The sequence below is a fragment of the Falco peregrinus genome, chromosome 8, assembly GCF_023634155.1.
Source record: "Falco peregrinus isolate bFalPer1 chromosome 8, bFalPer1.pri, whole genome shotgun sequence".
Taxonomy (NCBI): Eukaryota; Metazoa; Chordata; class Aves; order Falconiformes; family Falconidae; genus Falco; species Falco peregrinus.
In genome coordinates this window covers 7,880,306-7,904,789 of record NC_073728.1, presented here as the reverse complement: position 1 = coordinate 7,904,789, position 24,484 = coordinate 7,880,306, and the positions used below count along the sequence as shown (strand labels likewise).

At 50.6% G+C, this 24,484-nt stretch overlaps 2 long non-coding RNA genes across 2 annotated transcripts; one reads left to right on the top strand and one right to left on the bottom strand.

Annotated features, from left to right (window-relative positions):
• Window positions 1-5,947: 5,947 nt before the first annotated feature.
• Window positions 5,948-20,119, bottom strand: LOC114014093 (uncharacterized). Its single transcript, XR_003557469.2, has 3 exons — window positions 19,940-20,119; window positions 14,785-15,100; window positions 5,948-6,204 (listed from the first exon to the last, which is right to left on the bottom strand). It is a non-coding gene; the product is annotated as an uncharacterized LOC114014093 (long non-coding RNA).
• LOC114014094 (uncharacterized) lies at window positions 7,262-17,659 on the top strand. Its single transcript, XR_003557472.2, has 4 exons — window positions 7,262-7,773; window positions 12,386-12,507; window positions 16,038-16,148; window positions 17,107-17,659. It is a non-coding gene; the product is annotated as an uncharacterized LOC114014094 (long non-coding RNA).
• Window positions 20,120-24,484: the final 4,365 nt, after the last annotated feature.

Below are 24,484 nucleotides of genomic sequence, written 5' to 3'. Positions count from 1 at the left end.
GTAACACTTTTCTTTTTTTTTTGATAACTTGTTCTGCAGCCATGCAGAAACCCCTCCGCCAGGGGTTCTTGAGCTGCTGAACAAAAGCAGCTGAGCTGTCTGGGCAAGGTGTGTTCCCCACCCAGCATGTAGGATGCTGGTGGCTCTGTGTGTGTCCCAGTCCAGCTCAGTGTCTGCTACCATTGCGTCTCAGCCCCTCACCCTCCTCTGAAGGCTGGAGAAGTTTAGCCAAGTGGGTTGCTCTTGGGGCGGTGCTAAGCAAATGTGAATTGAAGATCAGTAGGAAGCGGTGTCTCTTCGTATTGAAAAACCTTCATTTCATTGTCTGCTTGCAGAAAACCCAAACCTCCCACCCGGCCTGTGCTCTGCTCCAAGGCCCCTCTGGCTCCTCCCCACCCCTGCTCTCCTCTCCCTCGCTCTGCTGAGGTGAAGTGACTACACAGTAAATCTATTAAAATATTAATGCAGAAGACTGAAGCCCTCCACTAAAAAGCATGGCCCAGAGAGAGGTCATTTGTCTGCAGATAGTTAAATCAATACGTTGCTGAATCACTCTGCAAATTGAATCGGTTGCTGGGGCGAGGGAGCCCTGCGCAGTGGTAGCTGTTGGGCTCTCTCAAGCCTTGCTGATGCTGACGGCTTGGAGCGGGCAGTGCCGACTCACAGCTGGCTGGTGGCACCGGGGGACACCAGGCGAGGAGGAGAAGCCAGGAGAGCCCCACATTCATGGTCTGCCCCGGAGCTGCATGGCAGCTGATGCCCCGCTCCTTGCTTTCCCGCAGGAAAGGCAACTCTTCCCTCCTGGATGGCTTCACACAGCCCCCTCTGGGGCCATACAAGGGGTCCTCCCCATCTTGGCCATATTGCTTTGTCCCTTGGGTCAAGCTCTGTCAGCTGAGTGCTGCTGCATGCGTGTTGGGTCCTCAAGGGGGCTGAGCCTGGTGCAGGCTCCCCCCGACACACGGCATGTTTCATCACCTCCAGGCTTTCAGGTTAACCTCTGGGCAGCCCCACAATGATGGGTCATCAGATTTTTTAGCCCACAGGTATTTCCAGACTGTTATCTCCTTTAATCATAACTTGGCTGAACAAGCCTTATTGAACTCCGTGAATCCCGCCACATAAATCAATCCACCAAGACCCCGGTTGTGTGCTGTTAATCAGCTTTGAGCTTGCTGGTTTGTCAGCCTTTCAGGGAATGGCCTGCCACAAGCTCAATGAAATCCAGATGCAATTACCAGGGTCCTATAGAAAGGAAGGATTACTTCCCCGCTGTCTCTGCACAGCTGCATTGGCCTTTTGTTTTTCTGCTGTATTGCCTTGCTATGTGACAGATCCGGGCTAATCCATCAACGAGTCACACTTGGTGTGGAGCAGGACTAATGGTCAGAGCTGGTTCAAAGGGAAGGAGCGCCCTGCCTTGCACAGCTGAGCAGCAGAAGGCAGGCAGCAAGGGTGGCCCTGGTCAACATCGTTGCTTGAAGGTCCCAGTGTGTAAGATTTGGGGCTGTGTTTCTGCACCTGGTTCATATGGATGTTGGGTACGGACCACACAAAGGCTAAATTTGCTTTTGGGTAAGTGCATTGCAGGTGTATGCTTTTGGGTGAGGTGTCAGCAACGGGAACTTGGAATAATGACTCACGTGATACACATGATCTAGCAAGCCAAGGGCTGATATTGTCAAAGATTGGACCAAGACCTAAGCTTGTCTGTAGTGAGCTGCCATGAACACAATGCAAACGCAACCCTCCGAGCAAGGATGGGTGTAGGAGTATGGCTGTACGCTGCACACGTTTCTTTTTTTAACGCTATTTGCAGAGCCAACAGGAGCCCAAACAGGGCTCATCGCTGCTCCTGGGGGTGTTGGCGTGCCACCCACCTGTGAACCCCTAGCACCACCACACGCGTGCGGGAGATGCTGTCAGCTCTGCCCCTTCTCTTGTGGCCTCCATCTACGTATGACTTGTGGAGACAGTGGAAGAGAAGGAGCAGCCCTCCCTGCAAGGTGGGAGAATGAAGGGAGAGCCTGGGTAAATAATAAATCCAGGGAGACCACAAAGGGGAGGTCAGAGTGGCTGGTGCTGGACAAGTGAGGGACCTGGATGAGATAAAGACCAGGCATGCCAGCTAGCAGTTGAGAAGGGCTGGAGGAGGAAAGAAGAAATCTTGACAGTAACAAAGGTATGGTTTTTAAGTAGTTTCTGAGGTATAAAAGGGCAAGTAGCTGAGTTGCTTCCAGCATCTCGATCCAATGCTGCCTGCACATGAGCAGTGTGATCTGCTCTTGAGAGCCAGCCAGCACCCTGATACAGCTGGGTCCACGGTAAGTCTGTTGTCTCGCTAAAACAACAGCTCCAATGTGTCCTGTGTGTAGTCAAACCAAACAGCTCTCTGCCGTGCATTCAGGTGAGAGTACCCAGGAAAAGGGTGCATGTGCCAGAGACACACCAGCCTTTCCAAAACCTTTGTGTCAGTAAAGATGTCTGAGACAAAATAAAAAAAAAAAAAAAAAGCAGCTAATGCAGCTATTGAGGTGATGAAGGAATACAGATATTGAAGAAATACAACAGTCCAAGTCAAAAGTCCTCAGAAATGGACTCTGCTGTTGGTTAGCCCTGGAGACTATGCTGGCTGAGCTTTCATACAGCACTGTGCATTTGAACTAGGGGCAAAAGCATTGGCACTTGGAAAATAGCTGTGTCCTGATGGATTTGACAGATCTTCTGGGTGGGAGGGAGCACGCTTTGGAGCGAAGCAGAGCTTCAGGTTACGGCAGTGTGGTTGACCAGGCATAACTTGTGCCTTGAACTGAGATAAACTGGGCTGGTGGCAATGAAGGACACAGGAGTCCCAAACTAGGCAGATGCTTTTCCTCTCTCTTGCAGAAAGGCAACATAACTAAAGCTTCCTAGCATCTAATTAATTTTCATTTACTCCCCACGAACAATTGTCAGTGGCACAGAGGGCTGTTAACCTAATCTCTGATCCAAGGCTTGTGGAAGTGAATATGAGCCTCTTCGTTCCCATCAGCAGGCTGTGGGTCTGGCCGTCGAGGTCAGAGCATGAGTTTAAGCATCTGGAGCCATGGATCCTCTCGCCACGCAACTAGATTTTGTAAATATAACCATTCATCTTACTCTGTCATGTTTCACCCAACTACTCATATTCTGGCTGTCTAAGCTCCTCCATTCCTGTTTCCTGACCTAATCTCTCCCTTTTTAAAGCATCTCCACTGTTACGTTGCATCAGGAGTTTTATTTCTCTAACTACTGAGTTTGCTTTCATCTACCCTTTGTAACAAGACTCAGTGCGTATCTGAAATCCCTCTCTCATGTCCCCACACTAAAACCTTCCCTGCAGCCCGCCTGCGTTTCTTTCACAGCTTAGTTCAGGCAGCAAGCCAAAAACCTCAATGAATTGTTTTTCAGAAAAAGTTCAGCAGTCTTTTTGTCCAGCTCCTGACAATTCAAGTAAATCCTGTTCCTAAGGAAGCTGGGCTTGCACAGGGTAGCAGAGAAGCATCTTGCATCCTCCTGCTCGTCTGCACACACCGCAGGTAAGCAAAGGATGGGGATCTGGGGGCAGTTTGCAGTGCAGAACTGGTCCAGAGCGAGGAGCCTGCGAGGTCCTTCCCAAGCCACGGCTTCTTCACTGTTGACTCTGTGTCAGGATTTTTCCCTCTCACTCCACAAAACTGGACTGGATCTCTCAGAAAAGGCTTTTGCTGGGCTATTAATCTTTCCTAACAGGTGAAAGATTTTGAACTGCTTTCTGCAGCCTGGCTCCATGTCTGTCCGGAGCCTGGAAGAGCAAAGCCAGACCTGGAGCTCTGTGAATCCCTAAACTGAGCCCCAGTGCTGGGGCAGGGAGGCACAGGGGGTCTGCGGCCCTGCTGATGACCATGATTTGTGAACTTCATACAGAATCCTTTGAAAATAGACCCAAAAACATGTGTGCATGCATAATGGGGCAGGGTTGGGGGGGATATTGGTTTTAAGGAGTCACTTGAGTCACTATGTGTTTCTAAATACAAGGTTCTCCTTTCCCAGCCATGCTGGCCTTAGGAAGTCCCTAGGCTCCTTTCTGATTTTGAATGAACCTGGGGCCCTTCTGGGCTGAGCTAAGCTCAACGAGGAAATCACTTGCCTGCTGCAGGAGGTCACTCCTGGGAAGATGGGGTGGCACAGGCATATGCCAGCTGCCTCCTCACCTGCCTGGGCATCACCTGCCTTCCCAGAGCTTGGAGGTGCCCAGCTGCTGCATCGCCTGCTGCAGCAGTGCGTCCTTTGCAGGCACGGCCACGCTCCCAGGAGGATGCCTGTCAGTGTGAGTCCCTTTGCTGTCTCCTCTGATTAGGCAGCTAAGGACAGGAGCTGGACCAAGACAGCCTGCTCATAGGAGCAGCGGGCAAAGTGGCATGCAGAGGAGAGGCAAGCTGAGCTTGCTCGTGCCTCCTTTCAGGGTTGCAGCTCCCTGTGGTGGTCTTGAGCTCTGCATATTTTGCAGCCTTGTCCCATATGGGTCTCATCATCCTATACTGCAAACAAGCAAACCTCTGCCCACCGTAGGGTCCCAAGGCAGTACAGGGGGCTATAGGTCTCTAGCATGGGCTTGCTGCCTGGCAGGCTGGACCCATGCGGCTTAGGGGAAGAGGTGGCTGATATCAGCGGGGGAAAGTCCCTTTGTCAGAACCTCACACCTCCCTCATCGCCCTAACAAAGCCCATACTCAGGGGAGCACAAACCCACCCTTTCCTGGGGTTGCCTGGAGTTGCTTTCCTCAGTTTGTTCTTTGTTTTTTGTTCCTGAGCTGCAACACAGGCAAGAAAGGAGCCCACACTAGGATCCCTGGGGGCAAGCAAGCTATTGTCCTTAAAACAAAAGAACTTTTCCTCAAATGTACCAGCAACAATGTGAAGTGCCTGAGAGCCTTTACTTCATCCTGGACCAGGCTTCCTGATGTTTTCCTGGATGCTTGTCTGGTCTGACAGCTCTGAAATTCAGGCTTCCGACTCTGGTTGATTCCCCCTCGCAAGGCTCTGAGAAAGCCCTCAGGACCAGAAAATGTTTAGCTAGAGACAACGAGCTATGTGTCTCCTGTCCCTGCTCCTCAAAAAAGGGGGTGCTGCTGCATTTGTCAGGGCTCAGGACCAGGATGGAGCAAGAGACAAGCGCTGGTGCAGCACGGCTCCTCCGCTCAACAGGCAAGGAACAGTCACACCAAGAGCGCAGAGCAAACAGCGCATACCGGGCTGGAAGGGGGGTCTCCGCTCAGGCACTGCATGCTTTAGAAACAGAAACACCAGACGGATTACGGAGAAATATTGCAGGACTTCCCCCTACTTTATCAGCATCTTTAGAATTTTCTATATTTCATTTTGAGGGGAAAAGAATGGCTTAAGTCAGCAAACAGGTTAAAACCCCAGCAGAATGGTTTTCCCATCCACTGTCACCTACTTAGCTTCTATCTCTGCTGTGACTATCAGCCCCTCCCCCTCCCTCAGACCAGCCCATGGGGAAAATCGAGATGCTCAGGTGCAGCCTGCACTTGTCTCATCCACGTTGCACTCCCATGGAGACCACCTTCACTCAGCAGCAGAAAGACCTCAGCCTCAGAGCTGCTCCAAGCTTCCTGGGATGGTCCAGAATCGGGACTGGAAATGAATGCAGATGCTGCCACTGCCTGCTCACGTTATCCCAACAATCCCAAATTGAAGAGACCTTTTTTTCCCTAGGAGGTACTGGCATTCCTCCAAGCACAGGGGGACCAGATGGAGCAGTAACACAGCTAAAATTGGGAGGGGGGAGGAGGGGAGGGGAGTATCTGTTAAGGAGCTGGCTTGAAAATAAGATCATGTAAAACAGCTGTTGCTTCAAGAAACGGTTTTGTTGCTGAATCTAGAAAAGGACAGTATGGAGGCTGATGTAAAAAAATCAGCTCTGAAGATCAGATGTTTAGACTGTATTTTGAAAGGTTAGCAGGTCAAATCTGGAAACGCTGGAAAGTGTAGGGGGGGTGTCTGTCTGCTGAACTGCACAACAGCTCACTGCTTGGCTTTCTCATGGATGCTCCTTTGGGACAGTTGGGGGGTGCTCCGGGAGGCAGTCGTTCACCTCTGAAGTCTTCAGCATTCAGAACTGTGAATTTCTCCCGACACAGCTTCCATCCTGTATTACCAGAGCTGACTTCGGCGCATCAGTTCCCTGTGATGTAGATAGAGGAAAGCATCATTAGGTAACCATTTATGTAAGTGATGGGACACGGGTTTGCCTTGCGTTGAGATTTCAGAGCTGAGAAAGCTCCGATGGCATCTTTGCTGCATGGAGATTGACCCAGTTCCCTACTGCATTGCCCCAGCCTAGCTGAACAGCCTGCAGTGGACGTTGCCTTGCCTCGTCCATATCCCTGTCCCGCTGAGATGAGCAGGAGCTGTGCCTCACATTTTCCGGTCAGGTATTTGCTTCTGTGGATCGCTATGGAGATGGAGGCCAGCGCTGAGAGGCATCGCACAAACAACATGAGGCGGTCTGTGTCCTGGGGGACTCGGTACAAACTCGGTGAAGGCATGCTCTGAAAGGCGTCCGGGGCACAGAATTCCCATTAACTCCATCAAATGGTGCTGCTGTTCAGTGCTTTGAAAACTGATCTCACTCTTAGGAGTGGTTTTGAGGTGAGGGAGGGGAAAAAACCAGAGGGAGAGAGGGATTAGTGCGAAGAGAGCCATGGCTGCTCGCTGAGGACAGGAACCCAAGTGGCCTGGTTGCTTGTTGCACCAGTGTTTTCTGAATTTGTGCCTAAGCAGCTGTTGCAGAAGCACACCAGAATTTATTTTCCTTTCCACAATGCACTGGTGTGTTTTATGTAGGACTTTCTACATGGGTATGAGGAACATGCGGCAAGAAACTTCAGATTCAAGGCGACTCCTAGCCACGATGCTAGGAGGTACTTGGGCTTAAAGCAGACCTGTTTTCCCCTTTGGGTGGACATAACCACACGGCAGGTCGTGCATACAGCGAGCAAAGCTATAGCTCCCAAGCACAACACGTACCTTATGTAATCATGCTGTGATGGCCATTGGCACCGAAGCATGTATTTATGTTCCGGTGAATGTCTAAAACAGCGAGTGTAGGAATTTGGTCTCCTTGGTGACAAAACCAACCAATGGAAAACATATATATATATATATATATATATATATATATATATAAAATAAAAAAATAAATAATTTAAAAAAAAGCTAAAACCATCCACAGAGTTTGCTTTTATTTTCAGAGTGGAGGACAGTGAATCAGCCTGCCTCTTATCTGCTTTTGTATCCGTGCCTGGATAGCAGAGGATGCCTGGCTTAATTCTTTCGTTGTTCATAATGGGCAAGTATCCTTAAAAAAAGAGGTCTCCAGTTTACCATAGACAAAGCTGATCTTTAGGCTAGGGGGACAAGCACCAAGATAACCCTTCAGCTCTCAGTCACCTGGTTTGTATCTGACAAATGCAGTCAACATTGGTGGGAAGCTACTCGATGCCCTAAGTGGAATGAGTTTCCTTTTGCTTTGCAAACAGATAACTGGTTTCACCGGAGATTGCGCTGTGAGTTGACATTAATGGGTAAACCCTCAGGGGTTTTCAGAGCGGACGGCAGACGACTGAGTGGAATGACAGACACCGCCCCCGCACCTGGGGCTGGGAAAGGTGGCACCCTCTGGAACGGCTCCTGGCAGCTCCCCAGGGGCTCAGCACCATCACAGAGGACATCCTCTAGCTACGGGCAGGAGGTAAGCATGCCTGGTACAGCGGCTGCCTTCTCTTGCCTTTTTGTTTTGTGTAGAAGCAAGCCAAGTCATCCCAAACCAGGATCACCTATCCCAAGACATCCCTGAAGAGGAGAATTAAAAGAGGATTAAACCACCAGCTAGCTGTAATGATAGACCTTCCTTCCCAAGGGGCAGAAATGTGCCAGCACGGCCCCTGTGTGAGCAAGGAAAATGTTCTGTGAAATGTTCTGCACGGTCAGCTCCTGTCGGCAGCTCTCTGAGCAACCTTGGGTACCATCCTTACCATATAGTCCCCATTTCTAACCTCACAGTAATGATACTGAGTTTTGGTAAAGTATGTTTTGCCCTTCCTGCAGAGCCCTAGTTAAGACTAGCATTAACAAAAACGTAGGCTGCCCATGCTGACAGACCAGGCAGGGGAAAACAGCCACCACTTGTGTAGGAGCATCTTGCTCCAGAGACATGTGAGCTGTTATAGCCCATGTTGATCCACAGAGAAGGACTTGCTCTCCTGTAAAGACACCTGAGTCTCTTAAAGAAGAGACAGTTCTTAAGATAGCAGAGGTCATCACCACCCCAGCACGGTGCAGCCACCCAGGGTCAAGCCAGACCTGGCTTTGGGCAGCATGGGGTGGATGGCAAAACCGTGATTTTACTGAGTGGTGGCGGTCCCTCACCAGCCCAGACTTTCATGAACAGCAGCAAGGGCTGTTCGACATTCGCACACTAGTTGGGAGCATCTTATGGTGGGTGTTGGGCTCTCATGGTGCTGCTGGTTGGAGGTAAAGGGTTTGAGAAGAAGGGGCAGTTTTTATTACCTGCTGGGAGCAAAGCACTCCAAGAGCAGTGTGTTTCTGACATCCCAGGCATGGATTTGCCTGCTGGATCTGGTGCTCTTAGTTTGGAGTCTGTGAGAGCCAAGACTGCTTTACTCAGTGCTGTCTGGAGGTGGCCACATCTTCAGATCACTGCTGGGCTGAAAGCCACCTGCGTGCCCAGAGTGCAGCACCACGTCCTCAGCAAGCTCTCCCACGAAACAAATGCCTTGACAACGCCAAATCAAAACATTTTTTGCTTCAGCTCAACAGGCTGGAAAGAGAGATTAGGTTTCCCAGGTGGAAAATTTCCCACAGAAAATATTAAAGCCCTGGTTTTTTTCTGATTAATGACTGTTGTGACCCTCACTCCCTAAGTTATTCTAGTGATGCCCCAGGATTCTAATTAAGACTGAGCCCAGCGGCTCTTGGCATTGTGCAAACACATGGGAAGACTCCAGCCCTTCTCTAGAAAGCTTCTCGTCTAGTTTGATTTAGGCAAATGCATCCATTGAAACTTTTTTTTACTTTTTCAACAGTGCTACAATGGAGGCTTTCATCTCTGCCTCTTGTGTGTATTCCAATGTCATGCCCTCTGCTTTCAAAGGCTTAGGTTTGCCTTTAATTGTGTTGAGAGCCTTTGCCTCTAAGCCTTTAATAATGGATTTTTTCTCCTCTGCCAAAAGAAGAATTTTGTTTCATTGCTGGCTTTTCTTCTAAAGCTAAAGTGACAGTTCCCTCTTCTCCATGAGATTTACAAAGCTTATCTTTTAATTTTCAAGAGCCAAACAGCAAGGGGGGGGTGGTGGTGAATGAAACGTCATCATGCCTTTTAAACCCTGTCGCTAGGAGAAGGCTTAATGATCTACAAATACATAAACTGCACACTCTCAGGGTTGGTTCGATCTAGTTACGCTAAACTGCTGCTCTGGACAGAGACCTGCCAAAGGATGGAGCTGGGGGGGGGGGGGGGGGGGGGGGAGCAAAGTCAGCACACTCTTACAAGCCTTGCCCTACTGAAGCCCCAGCTTGACCATTGGGAGAGCAGGGAGGTGCCTGAGCAGCGCATCCAGCCACCACCATGCTGTACCCCGGCTTCTGCGCGGGGCTGAGACCGTCTCTCCTGTCTGAGGCTCTGGATGCGGCCGGAGGCAGACCACAAAGTCACGCACTGGCACTTTTGGAGGGGGAATTTGAAAGTGCTCAGTCAGACCTGTTAGAGATGGTGCTGCTCCCAGCAGAATCTCCTAGCTCAGGTGTCTGGGCTGGGGTCCAGTCTGCTTGTAGCTGCATAAAACCCTTCCAGGGGTCAGGGCTGTGCTGCACCTGTGGAGCTGCTCTTCAGCAGGGCACCGAGAGCCTCTCCGTGCATTTCCTACCGGGGGTATCAGTGGCAGTGGCAGGAGGCTGAGGCAAGAGGCTGTCAGGCACTCTGCTTCCACGCAAGAAAATAACCTGTGATCAGCTTGAGAGATGACTGGACCCCATCTTCAAGGATCTGAAACAAGAAAGCAAAGACAAATCCCTTTTTCCTTCTGCTCTAAGCTCAATGTCGTCATGTCACATCGCATGGCTGGGAGGATTCGTCTCGGCGCTGGGGAGGACAGCCCTGGGAGTGCAATCAAGGCTCTGTGGGACGAGATGGAACGAGCTGCTCTTCCAAGCTATAAGCTCCTCTGCCCGTGCCAGCACGTGGCTGTTGCGCAGGAAACACGGGGCTGGAGAGGGGCTGTCTTTCCACTGAACAATGCAGTAAGTGGATTCAACGGTTTCATGTCGATTGAACTCTGCTGACTTACCCTGGCTGAGGAGCTGGTGCTAGAGGAGGTCTGTCATCCTTTTGTGCTGGCCGATAGCAGAATTTTCTCATTGAGTTTTGTTTGGAGTATGTCAGCTCGGAGCAGGAGCCACCGCTCTGCAGCTAGTCTGTGGCCACTGCAATGGGAGAGCTAGCCTTGGAATGTGTTACAGCAGAGAAAAACAGTGTTTCCCAGATGGTAGGAAGCAATGCTGTTCTGAAACTCAGGTTTGGGGCTGTCTCTGACATAAGCAAAGTTTCTGACGAGCAGGAAGCTCCTCAGCTGCTGGGCACCCTGCAGGATGTCCTTCCCTGCCTTGGCAGAAGTCCATCAAGCCTGAACCATCACGCACAAAATGTTTCAGCCTTAACCGTGCGGCATTTTGTAATGAAACTGTTTAATCTGAAACTGTGACTGTCTCCAGAGCACACTGTGGGGCTGTTAAGTGCATCTTCATGCAGGGCACAGCAAGTGCCATGTTTAACAGCAGCCCAGCTGGCACTGCCAGCACTACATGCCCAGAAATCATATGGGAGGCTGAATCTTCAGAACCACCGTGTTCTCAGTCCCTCTTCCTGCTTCTAATTTGAAAGAGGCACATGAGCACTTTTTCCTTAAGCTTCCTTCTGCAGCGAAAATGAAAGCATGAAGACATTTCACAGCAGGAGCCATAGGTTGTGCTGCCAGGGGGGGTGTGCTTCATTCCTCCACACTGCTGGTCCTCAGCCCTGGCGATGAAGGACCAGTGGAGCAGAGAGCCCTGACTCCCTCTCGAGGGTATGAACCCAGGAAGGGAGTCCCAGGCGGAACGCAGGATCGCAGGGGCTCCATGCCACGTGCTGCTGGGCACAGCAGAAGGGAAATGGCTGCCTTCCTACGCTTAGCTTGTTTTAAATCAGGCATAGATGGTGAAAGTATGTCTTGTTTCCTTCAGCAAGACCTTCCACCCACTCCTGACTCCATCTAGACTCTGATGCTGCGGTGAGCAGCATGGAGTAAATCTTCAGGCAAACTGCTGAATATTGTAGCCTCATTTGGTAAATGAGAAAAACGGGCTTCCCAGAAGATGCCTTTCACTTTAATTATTAAATAAATGGGAAAACAGCCTTCTGTCTAGCTGAGCTGGCAGCTTACAAAGAGATCCAAGTGAAGCCAACGCAATCAGCTAGCTGTCAGGTTTCCAGCCTGTTTGCTCCCCTCGGGAGCACCCTGGTGTGTGTCTGGAAGCTCTGCTCTGTGCAGGGAGCAGCAGGAACCAGAGGGACAGGCGCTGCTGCTGAATGCCCTGCTTGTCCTTGGATGGGCACAATATGGTCCAGACCCCCCCGAGTGGGATCTGCTGCCATCAGTAGCTGAGGGCTGCCCAGGAGACCGCTGCAGGCACAAGTCACTTCAGCTCATGGAAGATAAAAGACTCACCTCCACATCCTCTACATCCTCCACCCAGAGGCTCTTCACGTCAGGAGCAAACAGGAGGAGAGCTGTCTGTAGGCAGAGGATGCCAGACCTGGGACGTTCAAGGCACAAGCTGTTGCCTTGGCAGGAGCCAGCATGTCCCTGGGAACTGGCTTTGGGCTGGAAGGGGAGCCAGTGGTGACATCCCAGATGGGGGTGCTAGCAAGCCACAGGATGCCCGATACTCCTGCCAAATCCTTAATAGCTTTATTTGGGTGAGTTCAGCTCTTCATTCCACTTCTTCCCTTTCCAAGTTAGAAGCATGGAGGAGCTACACGTCAAACCCGGTGTTTTCTCCCTGGCTCGGTGGCACAGTAGCCACAGGGGTGTTTCTTGCTGAGCCTGATGTGTTCACACTTACTGGGGTAGCAAACTCCATCCATGCCTCCAGGGGAGCGGAGGTGAGAGCAGCCTTTTCAGGACAGAAGGGAATGTCGTGCGACATTCTGTCCTGAAAAGGCTTCAGATTTTAATCCCAAGATAGACATTTCAACAAAATTCTGTGTTTTTTTAAATATCTCAAAGATGATGCTTTCACTTCAGGCAGAGGGAACTCATTTTGAAACCTCAAGAGCTGCCGTGAAATGGGATTGTCATCTGCCAGGGAGCTCCAGTGCCTACGTGCCTTACAGCGACGGTGACAAATTCTCATCCCAGCCTGGCACGTGAGTTATGCAGTGCCACTCGTGAATATTGGGAAGTTTGCTGAAATCCTCATTTAGCAGCACAGGCTGTGTTTGCAGCTGTGTGATGACTCCATGGTGGTTTTAGTGCTCAGGCTTGTGACTCTGAAATGTCTAGCAAATAACACACACTCCCACTAAGACTTCATTTATTTTTTCTCATTTTGCTGTGTACAAGTACCTTTAATTGCTTTTTTTAAAAAAAAAATTCCTTCTCCTCCCACCCTGTTTCATTTTGCATTTTGCTTCATTCCTATGCCTACAAAGGCCAGTAAAAGACCAGCCAAACCTCCAGTCTTCTTCAGTAGTCATTCCAGACCCAGACATTAAGGCTACCTGAGCAAATTGGTAAGGATTGTTCCTCTCCACAAGCATCTTTTCATACTTCTGGTGAGCTCTGGTAAGCTTGAAGCACCCCATTTCCACTTGTCTGCCCTCCAGACACCCCTTCTAGGTCAAACAAGGAGGAGAAGCAAGCGCTCATCAACAGCTGGGGCAGGCATTTGCTGCAGGGCTGGGGCAGGCAGTGTGGTGCATCCCAAAAACAGCACCCTACCTCCTTCTGCCAAGCAGCTGACCAGACAAAATGTTGTGTCCGAGCCAAACAGCTTGTACTCACGCAGGCTTCCAGCTTTTGAAACTATAAACATCTCACAGAGAATGAAAGGATCAGAAACCTACAGCTGCTGTAATTCAGACGCTCTTTGATACGCTCAGCTTCCCGGCGTATTTGCTTTCTGGGCTCCCAGCAGAGACTGCAGAGACCAAAGCAGCCTGACAGGCCAGTTCCCAGGTAGGGAACGAGGTAATTTCAGGGTAACTGAAGGCTTTCTTTTCCCCCTTGCCCTTCCCTGGTTGGTGGCGGTAGGCAGCAGAGGAGAGCCTGAAGGAAGACCAGTCAGCCTTCAGGCACGTAGCACGTGTGTATTTTGCAGGAGGACACAGGCTCAAATGAATGCATAAGGAGCTAGGTGTCACTTTGGGGAGTAGGCATCCTGAAATGCTTTGCAGGAGGTGCATTTACCTACTGCTGAGCTATTCAGCATCTCCGGGAGCAGCACAGCCTGTTCAAAGAGGGAGGTGTGTGACCGCTAGAAAATGCTTGTCATGCTTGGAATTGACATAGTGCCACAGATTTAATGAAGCAGCATCAGTTGGTGAAAGGAAAAAAAGAAATGGAAGGGAACTGGAGGGGGGTGTGCTGCTTTCCTTTGAAATTTGTTTTTTAAGAGAAGAATCTTTTCGGTGTTTTAATAATGATTGACAGTCAGGTTGGTAGAAAAGCAACATCTTAGCAATAGGCTGTAAGTTATTCTACCAAATAGGACTCTTTTCCTGCTGTCATCCCTTCTTCTACCTTTGCCGAGCAGCATCCTAGCCCTGGTGTTTTGTCACTGTGGGTGCAGCCAGTGTGGGCAACAGCACCGCAGTTTCGCCAGCACACTGAAGCATGCACAGAGCAGCAACTGGCCGTTACTCAGGAACAGAGTGTGATGCTCCCTGTCCTGGGCACCGAGGCAGGCCCTTGTGTGCCAGTGCTGCTGTAGGCTTTTCACCCCAAAAGGCAAGGTGCATAATCACCTTTTCGATAGGACTCAGAGATCTGAAGCTGGGATCCACAGTCTTGTTTGAATGTCAGCCTGTATCACATCAAGACAGATCAGAAAGCATCAGGCTGGCTTACGAGGGCAGCACCCCCCCTTGGCATAATCCATCTCCCTAGCTGCGCATATGAATGTGAAGAGGAAATGTTATTTCTATGGTGACACATCCTTGAGAGCACCTAATCTGGATTTATTGAGGTCGTAAAACTGACTTAGCACTGCGGTACCTAGACTGTAGGATAAATAGAAGTCTTCTATTTATAATACTGCCAATCTGGCACCGCTCACAAGCACTAAAAATAAAACTTTTTGCAAAGCAAGTCGAATTAATGGGTGCTCTTTTTGCATTCCCTATGAACCAGCCCCTGATCCTATAGCATGCTGCACGTTGTCAGCGTTCAGCAGCAATTCTGCCCAACGTTGCTGATACTTTGGAGAGCTGGGTGCTAGTATCCCTGTAGAAGCGGCTTCTCTTTTCCTTTTGGGTAGTCCAACTGTGTGCCCACTTTTGGCCCCTCTGCAAGTCTAGGGCAGGAATTATTAGCCCTGATAATCAAAGCATTCAAGCAAAGCCCAGAAAAAAGGGGGTTTGCTGTGCTGGGGCTGCCCAGTGCATGCTTCTGGTCCCCCCGTGTGGAGCTAGTGCAAGACTCACCCTCCTCTCCAGCGAAGCTTGCGTGAGCTTGCAGCCGGAGTATTTTGCCAGGTGGATGCAGCTGGAGGCAAACTGTTAACAGCTGAACCGCTGTCGGACTTGCTGTTCTTTCCCGTCTCTGCTGGGTCCAGCCTCGTCTGCCTGTGTTATCAACATGGGCACCAGGGCACTGGCTCTGCTGCTGGCACCTAAGCGGAGAGGGTGTGTCAGGCACAGGGGCAGAGCCTGGGCTCTCACAGTGGCACATCGGAGCCAAACGCCACCAGTTGCATCGCTCCGGCACAGTTCACCACGTAGCAGTCACGGACTGGGTATCCTAGGACAGCGGACCTGGATTAACGTGTAAAGTGATCCATTTAAGCTGCAGATAAACCCACCACGGATCTTCTTTCCCAGGACTGAAGTGAGCTTCACCTTCCAACTACATTGAATTTAATACCAAACATATTATTTTATATGAAACCTTATTGCTGTTTAACTTGCCCATGTAAAATCTGTATTTCCAGTGGATACCACTTTGCTTTCCCCTGCTAGCCCACCCAGCACTGCAGAAGGCTCCCAGAGGCTGTTCCCCGCTTAGCTTGTAACACTGAATAGCCTCCCAGCTTTCTTCTCTTTGATAGGAAAGCAGGATTTTATTTTTAACACTGTTGTGGACAAGATCATAAGGCAGATACCTGCTGTTGAGATTTAACACCTGCCTGGCTTCCTTTACAATGTTTTCTGGGATTGCATTTATTCTCAAAGCAGATCAGGCTCTTTCCCTGCAGTTCCCAGCTACTGAGGCGTATGAATAACACCCCGTTGGATCTAGCTCCTTTTCACATGGCTCTGCTGGAGAGGCAGGATGGGGTACAGGTGCCAAAGCTGGTCCTCCACCAGCTCTCCTCTCAACACGCCCGGCTTCAAGAAGTGACCTAAACATGAAGAGCAGCTTCTCGCTGACCAGCTGCTAATCAGGGCTGCCAGGAACCCTGTGGTCACTTTGATGTCCTCCTGGTGCAGATGAGCGCGTAGGCGTTCAGCCCACAGCAAAGCTCTGTGTTGCTAATCGGGCTGGCAGGGCTGTGTGGGAACGTCATTGTCACACTGGGAGGGGATGGGGAGCACTTGGTGCAGGGCTCTGCTGGTGTCCTGGCACACAGGACAAGCCCTGAGCACCAAAACCTTGTCTCTAGCACCAAATGGTGTTCAAAGGAGCGATTCTTGCTCCGAGAGGGGATATTTTCTCGTGTCATTATTTCTTTCCGCAGGAAGCCTTGATGGCAGAGCTGGCGTGGTTTGGGTTAGGGTGCGGGCATCAGGCGTGATGCAACGTGGTGTGGAAGCAACAGATGCCAACGTTCTCCTAAACTCGTGATCAGGTTAGTTGGCTTTTTGTTTTGGCTTTTCCTACCTGTGACTTCACCCAGTTTGGAAAGACTAGAGGCCAGACAGACATAGGGGAAAAATCATTCCCAAGCCTCCTGTCCCAAACAGCACACAGCAAGAGTACCATTAAGCACAGCGGGGTCTAAGAAGGACAAGAAACAGCTGGGCCAAAACGCTGCTTTACAGAACAGCTCGTGGGGGAGGCTGGGGGCTTGGAGGGTCCCAGCAGCAACACGCCTCCCTGCGTGATGGCCCTGTGGAAGCTCACACAAAGCTAGGCCACCCTTAATCCAAGACGTAGCAAGTTGAAAAGATGCTGCAGCCCTGCAAAACATTCCTAAGCTTTCCAGTGATTGTCACTGCCTGCCTGTGACACTGTGTGGCTTCTGCCTGAGGAGCTACCCTTGCCTCACGCCCTCAGCAGTGAGGTACCGAGCCCTGGTTCACCCTGAGCAGTGCTTCAGCACACAGATGCAGGGTGTTCTGCTGACAGAGCTGCCCAAATTGCCTTGCCCAGCACCTGTGTCTTCACATCTTAAAGCCATCTGAAAACACGCATCCCAAAACTTGCAAACCATGCAGCAGCAACTGCAAGCAAAGGGGATTTCAAGAGTTTTTTCAGGGTCCTGTGACCAAATTTGTTTGGATCTGGGTCTAGGATCCTCAGGGACACCAGGTGAGCCTAAATGTTGATGGGATTAATGCAGACAGTGGTAAGATCTGTACAGCCTGAGGTGAGATGAAGGCAGCATGCTCGGGCTGCAGCCACCCAGGAACAGAGCTGCCTGCAGAAGTTTCAAGCCCAGGGAGTGGGACAGCACTTGCCAGGCAGGCAGGTGGCAGCCTGGTGGCAATTGCACAGTTGGGCAGTCTTGGAGAAGAAAGCCAGAAGGCCAAGCAATTCCAGCACAGTAAGTGCAGTTAAGCACTGCCATATGGCTTCTTTTGCAGAAGAAAACACAGCGAGTGAGCCATCCCACTGTTTTTCCTTCAAAATGAACTTTCCAGTTCATCTCCTGCAAGTACTGGAAAAACTTGATGGCCTGTGGGGATCACACGAGTTGACAAGGTAATTCAGAGACCCCTGGGAAAATGAGCCACATGGAATGTGGGAATTCCCCATGGAAATTATCTGGTCTTTTGCTCTGATGTCTGGGAGAAGGCTGGTGGCAAGAGGGTAAGGCATTTCTACTGGTGGAAAACCTGAGGTGGATCAGAGAAGAGGGAGAAAAAAAACTTCATCGGGTAAAACCCTGCCATGCCCGATGCAGAGGGAGGAAGAAGTGGCTGCTGCTGGCCGCAGAGTGGTTTGACCTGATGGAAACTATTGCAACCAGAAAAAATAGATTTGAACAGTTTTATCTCCTGCAAGGTTTTTGATAGAAGTCAGGAGGTGAGTAGGCAAATATTTTCCAGCAAGGGCAGCAAAGAAAACAGTAGGATTTTCTGCTTCATTTAGTAAATCCATTGCTTTTGTCCACAGTATTGCCATTAGTTAGCCTGTCTTAACCCTTGCACCTCCACTAACCTCTCTGGCACAGGGTTACCAACACAGGCAGAAATCTGACTTGCTGACAAAAGTTTGCTTGCGTACACCTCTCCCTGCAGATGGAGAATGAAAGACAGCCTGCTCAGGGACTGGGCGTCAGTGAGAGGATAACTACAGGTCAGGGAAACAGCAGCGCTCATAAGTAATCGATCCTCAGACACCATTTCTTAGCAGAGAGGAGGAGAGTGTCTGGGGGAAGCTCTTTTGGAGGAAGAGCATCCTTTGCTGAAGCAGGCTTAGAAGAAAGGATGGGAGATGTACCAGAGAGACAGCCGGTGGGTGGGAGGAGGGAAGATGCGGAGCTTCGCAGCAGGGCAGCAAGTAATGTGTATGTTTGCAGGCTGGGAATTTTTGGGGCTGAATGATAGAATTTTCTTATTCGTAGCAACCGAGTTTTCACTGGCAGAGGAATATCTCTTCTCTCCCATACAAGGCCCCTTCGAGAACCAAACCCCAGCATTGCTAACAGTCCATAGCAATAAATAGTTCATTGTCTGTTTGTTTCTTTCTTAAAACCTCAGCTCTGAAATCATATAATTGCATGAGAATATCTGCTTTAGTTTTTTCAAAAGGGTCTTTTTCAAAAAGGTTTCTGACCACTCTGCTAGTCAAGAAGGAAGCTTTAAAACCATGAAAACCCAGAAGACAGAAGGAAACAAATGATTGTGAACTATTAAAAACCTCTCCAACAAGCCACTCATCTTTTGGGGACATTCAGGATGCTCGAATGCATGTGGCTGGCAGGATCACAACTCCAAACCACAGCTGCTAGAGCCATTGAAAGAAACATTGCCATCTCAATCACTGCACATCAGCTGCGATAGTTAAAAGCTTGCCACCGGTCCCCTTCCCCCTTCTCCCTCCAAAATTTGCCATTCGGGGTGCCTATGAAAATTGCCTTGTTTTATGTGAGCAGTGAAAGCTGCCAGCAGGCATAGCCTGGCTTTGACAGCCCGTTTGCCGGGGGACAGCCCTGCCACTGATGGGGTGTGAAGAACACCAGCACCTCCTCGAGAGCTCCCACCACAGCCACTTCCCCTCTGCTAGCATTATTAGGGGGGTTGGGCATCTCATAGATCCCTCTCCTCAGCAAGGAATGTATTAATTACCCACCTTATAAAAGCCTTGCTAATATTTCTCCCTCTGGCCTTTGCTTTCCTCATGGCACACTATTGCACCCGTGGCAGCGCATCACTGCTTGGTTCCTCATGCCTGTCCTGCTGCATGGCTTGGGCTCTGGCTGCGCACAGGAGCCACAGAAATGCCCATCTCTCCAGCTTCCATTCCCAAGACTCACTCAGCAACGCACCTTGCTGCTTGTGGTCCTTTCAAGCAGACCACGGTGCCTGGGCTATGCTTTTCCTGCTGTAGGTTCAGCTGTCCTGCACTCTCCTAGCCTGGCCGGGGTCTCACTGCTGGCATCACCACCTCCCGACATCTCTGGTGTCGGCACTGTCCCCTGCTGCGGCTCTCAAGGTAGGATTGGCACCCATACAGATTTTCCCATGCAACCATCTCCACATCAAATTCTCCTGCAGCATCACTTTGCGTTATGCTTGCATGCGCTTTCCAAAACATGTAGCTCCTCTGGCACCAAGTCTGTCTTTTCCCTCTGATATAAACATTTCTGAACACCTCTGAGGTGGAGCATCCCCTCTTGCGGCACGGGCCGGCAAGCAGGAGCGTGCCTTGGGTCGGAGCTGCAGGAGGGGAGCAGGGAAGCATGGCAGCATGGCCTCTCACTGCTGGCTGCCAGCGGCAAAGCAGAGCCTGCGGCCGGCCAGATAACAGGGGCCCCGGCTGGGAGTGACAAGAACAATGATTAATGCATGGGCAAAGGCTGTGTCACATCCCAGCTTCAAGCCCAGAAGAAAAACTTTAAGAAATTACTTACTGGATACTGTGGTGGATGGGGAGGGGGGCGTGCAGAAGCAACCTAGCAGGCTTCAAACCAATATTTGTGCTGCTAATTGTTCGTAAATTCCCACAGCATAACGAACGTGTACGTCTCACTCAGCTGAGAACCACTTACTCGGACACAAACATGCGTGGGCTGAACACAAACAGCGTAGCCTGCCCTGTGCCCATCCATGCAAACTGCGGCGTGGCACCGACGCTGCCGGCCACGGGGGCCCTGCCTGCCCGCAGCCCACCGCCAGCCCTGCCTGCGTCTCGCCAACGCTCAGCCGTGCTCCCGACACAGGCACCTGTGTCGTTGTCTGCCAGCACACTTACCCCGGCTGGGAGCCCACCAGCTTTTTATTGCAGGTTATTTCCTCTGGCAACAGGCGCTCTGCTCCTCAAGCCAGTGCCTGGGCTCTGCAGCCGGCTGCTGCAGTTTGGGAGTGCCTTGGGCTGGCCGGCAACGTTTCCGACACACAGTCGACCTTGGCAGCCCAGTCTCCCCATGGACAGGGTTTTTTTGGCATCTTTTCCTGGGTTTGCTGACTCGTGAATCAAGCTGAGCTGGTGCAGAGACTCTCTGTGAAACTGTACCCTGTGTACGTGGACCGGTATGGTCCTGCCAAAGGACTTGGTGGCTTTCTGTACCGCTGACCGAGTCATTAGTGGCTGTATAATTATAGGGGAGCACTTGAACTTCAGGGGAGGCCTAACCGGATCTAAACGTGTGGGACTGGGCAGGTTTCTTCCTCTTTTTGAATTGTTGTTAATGGTGTTTGGTTAAATGAGTGGGAGAGCTGCAACAAGTGGTTTGGTAGCTAGAGCAGGACGTACCATGATGTCTGCTTGTGTCCTTCTCTGCTATGGACTGACCACCTCTGGTAGGACTCTCAGGTGACCCCAGGGAGTGTACATGGTGCTTTGGTAAATTGTCCGTCTGCTGGTATATGGTGGAAAAAAGAGCAGACGATGGAAGATACCTGTGAATTTCCTGGAAGTGTGTGTCACCTGCGTATGTTGGCTTGGTCACTTCGGGCTGGGGTGAAGCGCAGAGCTGTTGAGCCAAGCCAGGTGGGAGCAGGGTGGCTGTGGGGACTGGACTGCTCTACTGAAGGCAGTTTCCACTGCTCACATTTTTTTTTTGTTTTAGCACAGCGATTTGATGGGTGCCAGGGGCTGTTTCTTTCTCCTCACACCCTGGCTCCAGGCGGTTTTAACACAGACGGCCACTACATCACCCAGTAAGCAAACAGAAGGGAGAAGGAAAGGTGTCAAACCAGTCCTGCACGCTGCAGTGGCTCAGCTGTTCCAGTGGCAGGCAGCGAAGGTGGAGGCTTCTCCCCAGAGCCAAGTCTCTGTTATGGGGGCAGCAAGGAGGCTCTTGGCTTGGTTGTGTCTCCCATCAGATCCCTGTGAGCTCTGCAGGTGAAAGCAGTGTCAGGTTCTGGGATGACTGTGTCCCAGAGGGAATGCAGTGACCATCCAAGCAACACCTAAGGGAGTCCCTCCTTGCAAGGGAAGAGGTCAGTACTGTGAAAGTGCAGTATTTCACTGAGCCACCACAGGACACTGAGCCCCAGCTCCTGCCTGCACCAGGTTGGGGGGCTGAGTACCTATCTGAGCTCCCTGTCCCACCAGAACATGCATTTCATAGAGCCAAGTCCTCTAGTAAGATGCTTTCCCTTGCCCTTTCTGTCCTTCTGAGGGACAGCTTTGCTGTCATCTCTGTCTTGCAAAGACAACAGACTGAATTTTGTTTTTCAGGAGGGGAGACAGAGTTGCAGTCATGCCAAACAGAGCCCTTTCTCCCCTAAAACAGCTGGCAAAGTGAAGGCATCCACCCTGAGAGTGCTCCCTCCTGCCTCTGGCCCCGCTCTGCCATCCATCATTAAGAACCTGCGATGCAGCTCCTACGTGGCTCCTTCGGCTGGGAACAGATGATGCCAAGGCAAAGGTTAGGCAGGCAATTTCACTTGGTGTTGTAATAAGGGCGCACCGGTGCCTGTGCTTTGCAGGCATGTTATTAATATTCACAGCCTTCAAAAGAGTTGCTGCTCTGCCCCAGCCGCTCTTTGCTGGTAGGAGCTGTTTGAAATCCACATCGCTTTTCTTTACAGCCTCTAGCCCCGCACCTGCTGTGAGTAGGATCCTCCCCTACTTAAGACACAGAGCCAGAAAAAACTCCTTGAAAACTCAACCACTGGAAGTCAGTAGCGATGGTTTCATTTTCTGACCTGCTGGGGAGAGGTTAGCAGGGCTTGTTCCTGAAAACCCCTGCCCAGACCACTTCAGGTGCCCTCAGATGACTCTGTTCCCCTTTCACTGGGAGGTTTCCAGCCCTCATCCTGCAGGTAGGAGGTGGAAACCGAGACAGAGGTGGGGTCAGAAACCAGATGGCTCCTCCAGGTCACCATCCAAGCAGCAGCTCGGATGAGTCCCTTCCAAGCAGACGACATGCTGGACTTCTCTGGTGGTGGCCAGGCATCCAAACACATGCTTGGTTGGCTGACTTGTGAGTAATGCTGTAATTACTGTGCAATCAGGAGAATAGATCTCGCAGATAATCTTCTTCCATGGCAGAAATATTCCACTTATTTTTATCCTCATTTCCTGTCTGTTAGCCAGCTAATTATCCCTCAGAGGACTTTCTCTGAGTCTCTTTTGGGAAGGAAACTTGGCAAATGCTGCCCGAATGTCCTTGTCCATTTAAATAAGAACAGTGGATTCAATTTTAGTACCTTCTGCAGAAAGGCTGTCTTTCTTTTTTTGTGAGTCTGTGAGGTTGTTTTTTTCCCTGACGGTGACAAGCTGCCAGTGACAGAGCTTTCCTCTCTGGATCTTCATTGCTGTGATGCACGTGCAAGCAGCCGTTTCTGCAGAGGGAGCGTGGAGGCACCTGTACTCCAGCATGTCCATGCATTAAATGGATGGACACCTGGGCTCACTCCAAAGCTGCTTGTCCCATGCCTGGGGCCACCATGCCACATCATATCCCGCTGTTCTCCTGATCATCAGCCTCTTTAATGGATGTCCTTGAGGAAGCATTTAAAAATGCAAACCATTTTTGTTGCCGTAGCAACTGCTTTTCTGGAAATAGGGGGAAAACTGCGCATCCCCGGGAGGTCAGAGCCGCTCTGTGAGATGCCGTGGGTTTGCGGTGGGTGCCAGCCGCAGGAGCGCAGGTCGCAGCCACCTGCTCCACGGTCCTCGCTGCTGCTGTAGGGCTGCGTGGGAGTCCCGCTGCCAGGTCTCAGTGCCTCCCAAAGGGAACAGCTCCGGCTTAGTTTGCAGGGGCCTCTGGTACCCAACACCCTTCAGGCTCCTGCAAGCCCAAGCTGTGGTTTCATGGATCTTACTGCCACCTGTCCAAAATGCACTGAAGGATGAAGAAAAACCTCCTGGTCTGGGCATTACTTTAGTGCTTGAATGATCTCTGTTCATCTTTGAACCCCTTGTACAAAGCAGAGGAAGTTGCTTTGTCTCTGAGGCACCTCAAATATTGGCTCTGGGGTTTCTGTCCTCCATCCTGACTCCTGTGTATTGCTTCCTGAGAAGACATGGTCTTTTCCTAGTGCAGGTTGGTGGAACTTCCCATAAATCTAAGAAGGACATCAACTCTTGACTTCTAATTGATTTGGCTTCCCACTCTCATGTGGCTTCACCAGACATTTAACGCACCAAAGTTTGCCTAGAGCAACTCCTTCCCTGTCTCCAGAAATTATTTCCAGTGTTGTCTGATACCGAGGCACAGATAGGCAGAGCTTGGAAGCCAACCAAGTTATTGCACCTTCACAGGTCACCGAGTGTAACTGAATCACAGCAGTAGGATGTGCATGTGCTGTTAGTCTGTGGGATGTGTGAGGCAGAAAGTCCTCTTGGTCCCCCATCTGCATTGCCTTGTATGGAGCACCGCAGTCACAGCCATCCCAGAAAGCACATGCAAAGTGGTGCATGCATTTTTACAGGCTCATCACCTCTCTTTTGCCTCCAATAATACTGAGTTAGCATCTCTCCATCTAGCAGGAGTTCCTGCTGAGGACTGTGAGTAATCAGTGAAGAGCGGTAAGTGATGCCTGAGGAAGGACCCAGCAGTGACCCTTCTGAGATATATAGATGCTATAGGCGTGACGGTGGTGTGACAGCATCCATCTCCCGTGACGCATTCCCGGGAAATTATCTTTTAGCAAGAACACTGAAGGTCTTGCATTTGAACGCTCTTGTGTGACACCTCTAGTCCTGCAATGTCCGATCATGCTTCTGTCCCTTTTCAATGGATGCCTGCAGTGGCCCCGTGTGCTCACATTGCTGGTGGGGAGGACCTGCACCCAGCAAGTCTAGCAGCAGCATGTTGTCAGTGGGAGGATGGTGTGAATTCTCAAGCTGAACAGCTTACTTAGCTGTGTTCTGCATTATGCCTGTGGGCTTCACTCGATGTACCTGTGGTTAAACACCCCTCTATGAGATGTCACTATTTTAGTCTTGGAGGGCTTGGGGTGAGGAGTTCTGGTTCTGTGGAAACCAATGATGTTGTTGACAGCCAAGCGGTCAAGATCCTGCTTCTTTGCTCCCTGAAACACATGACTCTTCTGTCCTTGCAAGACAGGGCTAGTTTTCCTGGAAACAGTAATCCATGTTATTGCTCATCACTGGTATCCCTGAGCCAGAATTGGTTTGAATTTTAGTTGCATTTTGGACCTGTTCTAATTTGGACTAGGTGACATTGGCTCTGCCAGAGATGCTCTTCACACAAGAATGCGTCACTGGGCATTTGTGCCAAAGGAATGGAGCCCATTAATTTCCTTTCCATTTATAGACCCAGCTGCAGGCTCATCTTTTAAAAGCAAAGAGCTCATTAATGCAGAGGTTTCTTTCCCAAAT